Here is a 13,532-nt window from a genome sequence, read left to right as displayed (position 1 = left end):
AAGTATCTCTCAGGTAGGCTGATGCTGTCCACCTATATTCATCAAATTACAACAGGCTGTTGCAGGATGCTGTTTGTAACGGACATTCCTCTCCATAGTTGCAGGCCAAATGCTGCCTTTACTGTTTTTGTGGCAATCTGTAAGTGAAAGCTGCAGAGAAGGTCGTCATCAAAAGGACAAATGTGATTATTTTAGCAGTGTTTGAAAGGGGAGAAAAGGAAGACAGCTAAGGATTACACAACAGAAAACATACTTCCAGAAACAGCTTCTGTGGTCTTGTTTAATGGAGATGGGCCCCATGTATTTGGAGTTTAATTTCTGTGTTACATGACATTCAACAGAAAATAGTCACCAAGAACAAAGGTACTTTTAAAACACCTCCGTTTGAATTGTGTACATTGGTTCAAATAGTTATTTTATTAGGAAAAAAGTGACCTATGAACTAACTTCCAAATATGTGTATTGCACCTGACTATAAATGAAACTAGAGTGCACAAAGGCACTTTAATACTCTGGGAACTGTACTGGAAGATAAACGAAAGCATGTGAAATTGCACCTGATGCTGTGTTGTTAATTGTTTTTAAAATCTAAAGTTCTACATTTATTATGCTTGAGGGATGAATGTATCTAGTCTGGTGTCAGTTTCTTTGATTCAAGTGTCTAATGCCGTCACTCAGTCTCCTCTGATTTGTATGTGTTTGTAATTTCATTTGCTATTTTTGCCATTATCGGACTGCAGGGGGTATTGTTAATATTACATGTCTTTATTTTATAGGACATTGTACTATGCTATCTACCAACTTTTGTAATTTAATTATAATTGATATTTAGGGTAATTCTAATAGCTGTATATTTGGCAAATTATTAAAAGTTTCTGCAAGTGACTTGCAAGTATAATTGGTTTGTTTTTAATACCGGAAGACTCTTGAAAAAATGTTTTCTTGAATCTACCTGCACTGACTGATTCCCCTCTTTCTCTTCTTTCCCATATTCTGTATATGTGTACATTGGATTTACCAGTTTACCACCATATTTTTTTCACGGCATCCATTGCTATTGTTCATTGCAAATACCTGCCTTGGTACACAGGAGTCGTCTTTAAAAATTAAAACAAAAGAATTTGGCTTTTCGACAAAAGTCCATGCTTTGCTGTATTGCACATGAATTGTTGGTCAGCATCACATTTGATGTCTGTAACAGTCCAGTCTTTCCTAAAACCTTCTTCCCTGTTAGGAAATCATTCTCTGAACAGGGAGAGGATTGGGAAAGACAAAGCCATACCCCTAACGGAGCAAAAAAAGCAGGATTTTTCAGAAAGTTGGGGCAGTTCAGGCCTTGATGAGTAAGTAGGAAGTGGCTATTTCACTCCAGATGAATCGAACCTGAAGATTACCTTTAATGTTTGATTGAAAGCTGTGAAAAAGCCCATCTTTTGGGGGTTTAAGCTGGCTTGTTTTTCTCCCTTTTCTTTCAGAAGAGGGGAGGCAGGCAGGCAGCAAAAGGAATGCAGAGATGGAAACACGGAAAAGCTACACTTCACCTTTGTGCTCTGGGTTGTCAAGCAGGAACCTGTGGGTTGTCCTCAAAGAGAGCTTAATCTGAGCTTTATGTGAAATTTAAATGAGTCAGAAATTCAAAGCAGGCGCGTTCTTTGTGCATATCACAGGGTTGAGGCTGTGAAAATAAAACACTGTAGACTGCAACCTGCCAAATTACCTAGAAGGGGGGGGACAATGTTGCTGTTAGACTTCTGTCTGATAACAAAATTCACAGGAAAGAATTTGCTGCCTATGGTAAGGTAGTTATTGCTTTGCAGATGTGAAAAACAAATTAAATTAATCAGCTGATGGGTATCATGGCTGTAATTATATTGGAACAGTTGGTGCCAATTTTCCAGCTAAGGGATATTTGCAGACAATGCCCACTAGTTATTTTGGAGTATAGAACACAGTGGTCTCATTTTACACCATACCTTTGAGTAAAATAATTAAATTGTTTATGCAGGAGGCCATTGTTTTGGGGAAAAGACAATTAAAAAAAAAAAAAAGCTATATAAACCTTGGGCACATAACTAATTTTTGTTGAAGTTTTAACCCTTTATTATCTCTGAAAGGTTATTGTTCCTCATGTGTTAAGGGGGTCTAAAGAGAAATCAGTATCTAAATTTTTTATAATCCTGTAAGACGACATGCTGGAAAACATACAGGTCCATGAGAGGGGCTGCATTTGTTATTGATTACAAACCCTTTTACATCCATGATCAGGTCCCTAATTCCGAATGGCTGGGAGAACAGCCTTCCATTTTAATTGTCAATACATTTTTAAAATGTGTTGTCTTACTTTTATAGCAGAAACTTCTAAATGTATTGCATAGCCTTAGTATTTTCCTGGGGGTCTGTGCAGCCTTCCTTCCCATACTCCAGAGTTGGAGAAGGAGTAAAAATTGGGTGAGGTGAGAACAGTGGCAAGAAGCATGGTTTTGCAAGGATGGAGTGTTTATTAATTTTTATATCATAAAAATCTGAATTGTGTTTATGCATTGAAGCCTTGGGGAGTTGATGTGACTGAGAACTTGACCCAGACAAAATTAAACATGGGTAATGGTTATGGAGCTGGTAACTGCACAGAGCCACCCCGCAAGGCAATTCCCCTCAGGACAGATAGGGAGTTACAGCTGTTTGGGCATGGGCCCTGTGTGAGGCACAAATCCACTGCTCTTTCATCACAAAGACCTACTTGCAGGTCTTTGCTATCACAGCTATTAGTTTTATTTTTGTCCTCTGTTGCACGAAGCATGGGTGATGGCTAACGGATGCTAAGTGTTTGTCCCCCTCTCACCTTGCTCTGGGCAATCTGTTCCTGCTCCCTTTCCAGTTCAGCCCAGGCTTTCTGCAGTGAGTTGGTTCAGAGAGCTGAACTCATTGGAAACCAAGCCCACACATAATTACTGCTTTTCTGCTGTCTTGATTTCCTTGATTTGGCTCATTCTGGGAGGGACGAGTGCCTTTTCTAGATGCAATGGAAAAGGTGAAAGTCTGTGGCTGGGGAAGGGGAACAGGATTGCTAGACTGTCATTAAAGAGGCTTAACTTCAACATCACATGTTGCTCTTTATCTCCTGTTGCCACTCTTCTATCTTTGCACAAGATTTGAGGACAAATGTAACCTGGAATAGGAACTGTGAAATACCTGCTGTCAAAACATATTTTCCTTTGGTCATCTCTGTTTAGTTTGACCCTCACCAGAATAAATAATACCTACCTATTGTGCAGCGGATCTGAAGGGCGACCTGCAGCGGGCTGCTCTGTACCTACCCACTGCTGGCAGCAAAGACACTGGCATTGCATCAGCTCACGCTTGGATTGATGAAGCATAAGGAGAAATTGAGTGCAACCTATTTTCCCATAACTATATAAGCTTTGCAATGTGGCTAGCAATAAAAACTGGATTTTGTTAACAAATTCAGTAGATGTAAATTGGGCAAGCAGATGGGAAGCTATCAAATAGATACTGTGCCAAAGTAACAATGTTGCAAAATCACTTTTTAAAAGAAAAGCCAGAAACAAACCAGGATCTGCTACATTAAAAAATGCTGACTTCTTGGACTTCAGTCAACACAAACCTTTCCTTCTCAAATAGTGGGACTCTGCAACTGGAGCAGTCTCCTTCAGGATGTTTTGGCATCTCATTCACTGACAAAAAGCTGTTCCTGTGGCTTTCTGCTTCTCCAATATGTGTTCATGTAAATTGGTGGGTAGGAGAGGTAATTGCAGGAAAATACCACATTCAGTGGCAATCAAAGTCTGTTGGGAATTTGTGTTGAACAAATAGAGAGCCAAGAAGAAAAGTGTTAGTGTTACGCTATGGTGTAAGTACGTAAAAGCAACAGGCCTCCTGTAGCTTGAATATTCTGTGTAGTTTTCAAAATACTGGTGTTAAGCAGAGCTGGACGGGCCCTCATGCAGAATCACACCTCTTTCATTAGGTCTTACCCCACTTAAAGTCACTGTGGTCTCAGCTGAGGACGATGCATCCCTTGGGATCTTGACCTGGTCACCCGTGACCTCTCTCCTCTCCTTTTTTTCTGGATGCAGATCCAGATGTTCATGTTGACCATGTTCCTTTTTCATATCACTGCTCTAATCCATCTGTGGGAAAACAAGCAGCACGTTTGATCTGTGAAGCATGGTGGGGTGCTCCGGATCGTAGGCAGCTGACTGGCTGTCGGAGACCTCCTTCAGCAGTCTGCTGCTGTCCTTAACATGTAGCAAAACCCCAGAACAGCCCATAAAGCTACAGTTATTGGCACGAGCTTAAGTAATAATTATTAATATGGCGTTGTGCAAATTTCATAAAGAAAAATAATGTTCCTGTGAATGGACAGTGGGGCCTCAGCCTCCCTACTTTCTTCTCTTTTAAATCTGATATTGACTAAACCTGCATATTAAAAACATACTTCTAAAATGAAGGAAGGAAGACATATCAATTGCTTTTGTCAGCTCAACTGTTTTTGTGATCTGCATGAGGAAAATGAGGGTGATAAAATGGAAAAAGCAATCCAGGCATCAAAGCACCGGTAACGATCTGTCTGGGTCAGCAGATGTATTTTTATGAGTTTGAAATTATCATTGCAAATTAGAAAAATGGACTGCATTATGGTGAGACCAAGAGCTGGGCAGTTTGCACAAGTGCTTCTCTTTGCTTTTGTGTTGCTAAACAAATTAAACCAAAATCATGGCCTGTACACATCCTTTTAATTAAATTACAGTTATTCTTAAAGCTAATTAAAAGTCATCTAACTGGATGTGGAGCAAGCAGACTCCAGATCTCCTCCCCTCTGTGGTGGTGCCTCAAAGGGTCTGACAAGCAGCCAGGCTTAATAACCAACCCCTCTGAGCCGATAACCAACCCCTCTGAGCTTCAGCATCGCTTGGGGCAAGGCTAGGAGCTGTTTTGACGCTGATAACCTGCATTTGCTTTGCAAAGTCTGTCTGGAGAAGTAAAACAATGAATCGCTTGGTCTGTGGAGGCTGGCATACCTCTAGGAGAACAGCAAAGATGGAAATCTTGAGCACGTCCTTGATTTATGCTTCTTTCTTGACCCCTTTTCACTTTCAAAGCTTCCATCTCACCTGGTTTCACAAGCAGCTGCGCCGTGCATTGGAGTGGCTGGCAGGACAGCTGGCGTGGGAAGCCGGAGAAGTGAATCAGAGGTCCTTATAATGCAGAATGTTTTTGCCAGCAGGAAAGGAAGGTGCCGCTTTCAGGCCTCAATTATGCTAGCTTTGGTTTAAATGGAAGTAGCTCCCCGGGCACAAAAATCAGCTAGGTTCAAGAGAGGACAAAGGGAGAATAAAAGTGGGAGAGAATCAGACAGTTGAAAAGCAGTTGCAGGAAAGGGAATTTTCCCTTAGAGTGCATCAAAATAAAAGAATTTTAACTTTGTTGCTTGTGAAGCACACTAGCATGATGGGACAGTAAGAGAAATCCTTGATTTATTCACACAAAAATAGAGCCAGGGAATTGCAGAAGAGCTCCCTTAATGTCACCTGTATTGTCCTTAAATCCCAATGTGGCTCTCTCTGTTGGGGCCACGGCTCTATATTCCACGTGACTCTCGAGACAGTGGAAACCAAGGCTCAGTTTTTGCCTTTCGGTGACTCTATCACGTGGCACAGAAAATTCCAGCTCTTGCACTGCGGTTCATGTTACTAAATGCAAAATATTTGGGTTGTCTTTTCTCAAGGATGTCAGTGGGAGCTTTCCTCTTGGAATACGTTTGGAAAAGATCCTTTGGTCCTCTCATATAATTCAGTGCCATTTCCACGCTGCACCCCTGACTGCGGAGTGTTGCCAAATATGCTGAGTTTGGAGGCTGATATGTTGGTCTGCGGCAGCCTCCTAGAGCCTCGTCTCTTGCTGATGCAATTCCTATGTGTGAAATAAGCAGTTTTCCTCTTCAAAGGAACAGTGTTTAGCCTACATGGTCCATCTGCAGGTCAGACCCCTATGACGAACGTCTGTGGGTTTCCCCAGCCCCTGGCTACTACTTAATGCGAGGTTATGAAACCTGTGGGCCCCAACTCTCCCTCTTCAGCCTCCCTCAGCAGCACAAAGGTTCCAGCATTACAAGAGCAAATCACTGTGCTGCTAATAACGAAAGCTGCCTACATACCATGCATGTCCTGACAGCTGCTTAAACTCCTGCCCTTGCACAGCTCACATAGCAAAGGCCAATGCACGACCGTCTGTGAAGGGAAGGTGATTTTATTTCTAACAAAATCGATTTTTCTCGCTCGTGTTCCTTCTTGCCTTTCTCAGGTCCTCAGCTGCTTCCCCAGGAGATGCCAGGTGCTAGTGTGGGACGTGTCCCAGACTGGGCACAGCAGCAGCTTTAGGCCACGCTGCTGATTTATTGTTTGTCTCCTTCCTCCCATCGGGGCTTTGTCGGGTGCTCAGAGCCAGGGAACTGAGCCTCTGGGTTTCTCCTGCAAGGCCGGGGAGGCTGCTGCATGGGGCTGCTGCGCCCTGTGCCTGTAGCCCTGCGTGGGTCAGCTCAGCTTTGCACTTACTCTTCCTGATTTTCAGAGCTGAAGCATCTTTTTGTTATATTTTTCTTCAGTGTCTCATGACAAGGATCCTGTTTGCTTGTGGAGAGCATTCCAATTTCGAGCTCTCTTGACTCTGGTCCCACAGTTGCTAGCGACCTTCCTGGGACGCTTTGACAGCTTCAGATTTCTTTTCTTTTTCCCTGCCTTTCCTCCAGGAGATAAAACTCACCACCAGCAGCTTAATTCCACCATTGGCACATTTTTTCCAAAACACATTGCAGGAATTCTGGCTTGTACACCACTGTCTATCTTAAACATAACAAATATCCCACGCACCATTCCTACACATGGGAATATTCTTTATTTTTTATTTTTGGCATTTTCCCTGGCTGCAGATCCTCGTCGCAGTGAGGAGACCCTGGAGCCCCACAGGTCCCCCTCTGCTCTGTGGTGCTGCCCTGGCCCTGCTCTTACTGACGACGTGAGCATCCCACCGGCATGGCAAGATAAACCCTGGGATGGGTCTGGATGAAGAGATGCAAAACTCGTGGCCGAGCTGGCTGCTCCCCATGGGGCTTTTAGCTTTTGGCCTAAAGCTATTTTAATTAAAAATAATTTTAATGCATTGTTCATGGTCAAAGACTGATCAGACTTGATTTTTGTTCTGCACCAGTATTGTCCATTGGTGGTGATTGCTTTTTGCTATTTTTTTTTTGTACTCAGATGCAGACAGCATAAGCTGGACTCTGTTTGCGTTTCAGCTGTGCAATGCCTTTAGCTGCCCAGTGAGACATCCCAACAAATCAATGCTCTACTTACCTGGGCAGGCGGTGACAACCTTGTCAGTCCGGCGTTGCACCTGGGTTAACATGGGGATTTGGGTAAATAAGGATAACACTTCGTATATCATGAGAGTATTTTGTGGAGGGCCAGAGCTGCTGTGGTGCTGGAGATGCTCTGTGACTTGTGCCACTCACTGCTGGAAACCTCCCTGAATTTCTCTCTCCTGCATAGAGATCTACATTTATTTTCTTCAGCAGCAGCTGAGGTACTGCCGACGTTAAAAAGAGCTGCTCTGCCCCGATAAAATGCACAGACAGTGCATTAAACTTGACCAAGACAGGTTTACTACAGCCTACCTCTTGGCTTTGTAAATGTGTACAAGAGAAACCATTCTATAGAGAAGGCACAGAGAAGTAATGGAGCTCTTATATCACCAGAGTTGTGGTAACTAACGTTAGGACTAATTATTAGTTACTGGTGGTAATAAGCAGCAGCACTCTCCCAGGGGAAGCTGTCGCACATGCTCAGTGCGATGTGTTACTGAGAAATATTGACACATTTTATTTTAAGAAAAGGTGTTTTTAAGGACATCTGTCCATGATTCCCTCAGCTGTGTGGCTGTAACAGATACGTGCTTTTAAAATCTGTGAGGGTTATGCTGCCTTGCAAAATCAGGTGGACAAAAACGAGACCCCCTAGAAGATAGCGGTATGAATACTGGGCAGTGCAGTGCCTCCAGGAGGAAAGGCCATGGCCTTTGAACGAGATAAGGATCGGAAGAAACGTCTAAATCCTCTGTGCAGCCTCATGAGGTGACAGGCAGTGAGAGGGTGGTGGTGAGGGAGGGGGACGCTGCAGCGTCTGGATGCATTTGGCAGCTGGGATGTGGGAGAAATCCCAGCTTTTGCCTCTGATTGAGCCTCCACCCCTCAGATGAAGCTCATTAATCACAATTTCCTCAATAAATTGGCCTTTGGAAGTAGGTTAGTGATGAGCTGATAACCAGCAGCAATGCCAGGGTCAGGAAAGAGGGTTTTGAGCAAGAGGGCACTGGCTGCTGCCTGCAATGTTTCCTCTTGCCCCTGAGGATGGCAGCAGTGATATTTGCCAGCAGCACGCACAGCAGCCCAGCTGTGCAGCGGGACTTCAAGCAGAAACCTTAGCAGTGTGCCTGAGAGCATCGTGTTAACCTGCTGACTTATGGAGAAAAAAAAAAAGGAAAACACTGTTTTTCAAAATCTCCCTACTTATTTACTAAGGTAATAGTCAGTAGGAATTGAAATAATAACAGGATTAATTATTTTATTTCTTTATTTCCCTCCTAGTGGAGGGGCTTGCAGGGAGCTTCTCGCCCCTACCAGCAGCAAGGAGAGGCATCTTCCTCCCTCTGGCACCTACAGGCAGAGGGGGAGATGGCCAGAGAAGCCCACCCCCACCTCCTCTGGTGGGCAGAGTCTGAACTTGGAGCCAGCTCCCCTGCAGGTACACAGAACTTAATGGAAGGCTGCTCAAGTTTTTTTTAATCTCCTCAGCTGGGCTCTGGATACAACATTTCCTGCAGGTGAATGCCTGTGTTGTGAGAGTTGCAGCCCCTCGTACCCAGCAAGGGTTCACTAGGACATCATCATAAGGGCAGAGCCCTCCAAATCAAGGGCGGTATTGAGCTGTAAGGTGCAACCAAGGAATCAATTCTCTGTCACTTGATGAAGACTCTTCCTTTTTTTTATTTTTTTAATAGTAAGTAAGGATTTGATTTGGCAGTCTATCTCATCCGAAATTGTTGCTAAGAGAGACCACATGGGACCTGGCTATCCCCACCCTTGGTGAAAGGGTACTTGAGAGTCCTCAACAGCTACTGGGGCTGCATGTTACAGCAGTGCCCCCTCCTTGGATCCATGCTGCCAAATATTCCTGCCATATGAAGTCACTCCACTCTTCCCAAACGTCTTCCCTATTTTTTTGAAGTAAAGGGACTTTGCTGGCTTCCCCCTTCCAAGCACATGCCTGGAAGGTTTCCCTGGCTGGTTGTCCCCAGCTCGTGTCTGCGCATACAGGCACGAGGCTACTGAGATGCCAGACCGTGGAAGGAAGGCAGCTTGTATTTTAAGGAAATCCAAAAGTATATAAAAGAAAAATAATAATGCTATTTCAGGCCTTCCAGCTGCTTCTCAGCCTTTAGGAGCATTAATAATGCTGCAAAATAACAGAGTTATTTGTGGAAAAAGTGAGACTGTTGAAAGTCATTCTGATTTTCTCTCCTTCTCTGATTCTCTAATTTTCCCTCCCATCACTCCTTCTTGGTGGTTCTTGAAATAGCAGCCACAAAATGTGTTTTTAATTAAATAGAAGAGAGCAAAAACTTTCCAAAGCATCCTCCTGCATTGGTGCCAGGGCACATACAGCTCCCTCTGACAGGATGATGGGACAGCCTGTTCCCACTAATGCACCGATGTCTGGGATTATTGTGGAAGAGTTTGAGTAACCTGTTAGGTGGTAGCTGCCTTCACTGAGAACACACTACCTGCTGCTATCCCAGCTGGGATGGGAAAACAGCTCCTTTGGGGCTGAGTGGATTGCATCAGGGCAACTCAGCTGATTTTGGCAGAAATAATGACTGTAGCTGTTGAGGCTCAGGTGCAAATGGCCCAACCAGCAGCACCTTCCCTTCCTTTTAAAGCCCACGAGAGAGCAGCCAGGCAGGTATTGCAGTTTGGCTCTTTAATGGTGTGTTGTGGTCTTTTTATTTTATTTGGCCTACTGGTATGACATTGTTGGACATCAACAGAAACTATGAAATATGTTCCTCTTTTCATTTGGGGGAGCTATTACATTAATTTATGGAGGACCTGAGTTTGTTCTGCTGCTAGTCAGCCATCCTATCTGATTGCATCCTCTGACTGGTGCAGGGGAAACATCGTAGTGGAGCTTGCAAGTTCATCAGGAAAACGGCTCTGTCATGCACAAAATGCAATGCTGAATTAACAAAGCACCCTGGTATGCCTGTGTGCTGTCTTGTAGAGGTGAGGTCTTCCCACAGCTCCCCACTTTCCCCTTTGTGCTCAAACTGACTTTTCAAAGTCTTCCAAGTCTTCCTGTTTTTTTTTTTTTTGAAATAACAGAATATTGTCTCTTCTATTTTATATTACTATTTCTCATCTTGTGAGAAATACAATTTTCTGTTTGCTTTTGTGATGGAGATAGAAATATCATGGTGACTGATTCTTAACTTTTTTTTTTTAAACATTCAGCTTGTGCACTGGTATTTCTCCTTAAAATCCACTCAGAAGAAGTTTGTGGGGATTGGGGTGGTGAACAGGTGAGATGCTGACATGGGTCCTCGCATGTGAAATAGAGGTCGCTGCTCTGCTCCCTACTGCTTCTTGTTCGAGGGAGTCTGAAAGAGCCAGCGTCTGCTTTGGGAATGAAATACATGAAGTGAGTAAGGGATCAGTAAAGCTGGGAATTTCTTGGGAAAGCTTCTCCTTCCTGATGAGAGGTTGAGGGGAGTGCTGCTTGTAGCAGGGTTCCCCAAGAGGCTCCAGCAACAGAAGCCCTGTGGAGGGAGCTTTGTCTCAGCACAGCTTTACCACTTTTCCTTGAAGCAAAACTTGAGCTTTAAAGAGGTGGTGTCGGGCATGTGAAGGTAGATGTATTGGTGTGCGATGCAAAAGGGAACTACTTGATTTACCCCTGCTTTTTATAAGCCTCAGATGTTGTTAGTGAAGTGAGTGTGAGCTGTACTCACCCCTTCCTCTGCTGGTCGTGTTCAAGAGGTTTTCATCAGTGCTTAAGGCCAGCTCTATCTTCTGTGCTAAATACTGTCTCTTTCTGGAATAGAGAAACAGTAAATTAAGTAAGACTACAAATTATAGGCTGCAGGAGTCTTTTCTGGATTTTTGTATTTTCTTTTTGGTAAAGGCTTTTCAGGTCTTTTAAGTATTATTGCTGTCTTTAAGGGGCCAATTATGTGACAGGATGGGCAAATTGAGACCCAGCCACCTGAGATCTTTGTTTAAAGACAAAGCCAACAAAAAGCAGCACTCTTCTGTGTGATGTTTCTAAATTGGGAGGACTTAATTGTTGAAGCGTTTACAAATCTCTGAAGAGGGCCTGCTGAGAAGCCATACAACCTCAAACGGGAGAAAAGAAAGGAGGAGAAAATGAAAAACAACAACAAAACGCATAGTTTAAACCCTCCCCACGCTAGAGGCTGACCTGGGGTTCGTATGGCTTCCTCAGCTGAGGGCAGGTGGGCGAGACTTGCCGCCTCGGGCTCTCTGTTGGTGTTTCTGAGGGGAGCCAGGTCAGAAGTGCCGACAGGAAACCTCGTGGTAAGAAACGCGCTATTTCTTCTGGTGAACTACCAGTTGTTTTCAGTGAAAAGCTTTTGAGTAAAATATGCTGCTGGCTTTTTTGAAGGAAAACACCTGTTTGGAGGCAGTTTCGCGCCCTGAGGAGAGCAAGGCACTGCTGATGGCGACCATTACCAGCACTGGCAGTCATTACCGCCTCATTGCTGCGTAGCTCGTTAATGCTCCATTTACCCCAAAAACAAGCGCAGGTTTTATTTTATCTTTAACCTCATGGTGTAGCCGCTCTGCTCCCTGGGGGGCGGTGAGATGGGCCTGGGCTACCCTGAGGAGAGCCCCTGGCCGTGAGGGAGCCTTTGGTGCCTGCCGCTGTTCAGGTGGGTAAACCCAATTTTACTGCTTTGAAACCACTCGCTGCCTCTGAAGCATGTTCTTGTGTGGAAAAATAATTGAGGGTGTGGAAACAAAAGGGAGGACTGCAGTTTGGGTCCTCTGGGATACCGCTCAGGGTGTTTGGCCTCATGTCTGGGGATGTCTACTGAGATACTGGAAAGGTCTGTGGGAGCAGCAGCCACCATCTTCTATGTTAGATAGCATACTGTATGCTATGTGTACAGGTGATCTTAGCCTACGTGACAGAAAACTTAATTTCCTCCTCAGCTAATGAGGGGGAAGGCAACATACACTTCTAAATACATAGTCTTTGGGTTGTCTTGTACTCCTAGGTCTGCAGAAGTTGAGGATGTGTGAAGCAGTCCTGGAACCGCATGAAGCCACACAGAGGCCAGCGTGCCAGGTGAGCACCGGCGGCTTCTGAAGAGAAGCTGTGTCTTCACTGTCCTTTGGGCAGTGAGGCTGTGTACCTACCATCTTTAAACCCCCTCCTGCTCCCCCTGTGGGTTGCCTGCATGTGCTCTCTTTGGGGAAAGGTGGCTTATATTTTCAGTCTGCTCCATTTGAGCAAGTGCCACTCTGACACACGTCTAGTTGTGGCATATGTGACAGTTCTAATGTAAAAAATGGAAAAGAAGCTCCCAGACAGCAGTCTGGTCTCACATATGTGATGTGCAGCAATGTAAAACCTGTAGGAGGAATAGCAATGTCTCTTATGAGTCACTGTGGGCCAAGTGATACACCTGCAAAAATGATTGCTTATTCAAAAGCTTGATGGAAGAGAACTTGTTTGGGTGGGGGAACTGAGTCAGACCCAAGTTCCTTCTAAGGCAAACAAGTTTTCAAGGCTTTGAGTTGTTCTGGAAATGCAACCTTGAAGGTGGCATAAGGACAGCTATAGTTTGGTGCTTGTAAGCCACTGGTTGTTACCCCACTGCACAGCAAGCAGGAGCAGGGCTAGCAAGGATGCTGGAGATGCAAGACTCTGTTTTTAAAAAAAAAAAGTATTACATGAAGGGTTTTTCTTTTCTGGGGGAAGAGGCAGTTGGTGGTGGTGATTGCTTTTTTTTTTTTTTTTTTTTTTTTCCCTGTTATAAAAATGAAGTTGTCAAAAAGGTTGAACCTGGAGCTTATCACATCATATCCTGTCAGCAAAGCTAGCCTTTATCCAAAAGCAAATCTAGTTTGAAGTCCTGGAGTGAAACTCTACCCAGCTGCCACAGTGGGAGCGATGCCACTGACTTGAGGAGGTCAAGGGCTCAGTTCCTAGTGATGATCTCTTGTGAGGCTTTGACTGCACTTCCAGACTCTTTTCTCCCTGGTTGTTGCTTTTTACCTGAGGCTGAAGATGGTCAAGCTCAGGTAAAGTTAGGGCTCAGGGTTGGGAGCAGCTGCTGTCCTCCTGACCTGTCATGCTCAAACACTGTCACGTGAGTCAAGGTATCACAGAAGCAAACCTTTCCCAATATTAGCGGGCACTATACTGCCTTCACAG

This window comes from Cygnus atratus, chromosome 7 (genome assembly GCF_013377495.2).
Source record: "Cygnus atratus isolate AKBS03 ecotype Queensland, Australia chromosome 7, CAtr_DNAZoo_HiC_assembly, whole genome shotgun sequence".
Lineage (NCBI taxonomy): Eukaryota > Metazoa > Chordata > Aves > Anseriformes > Anatidae > Cygnus > Cygnus atratus.
This window is presented reverse-complemented; position numbering follows the sequence as displayed.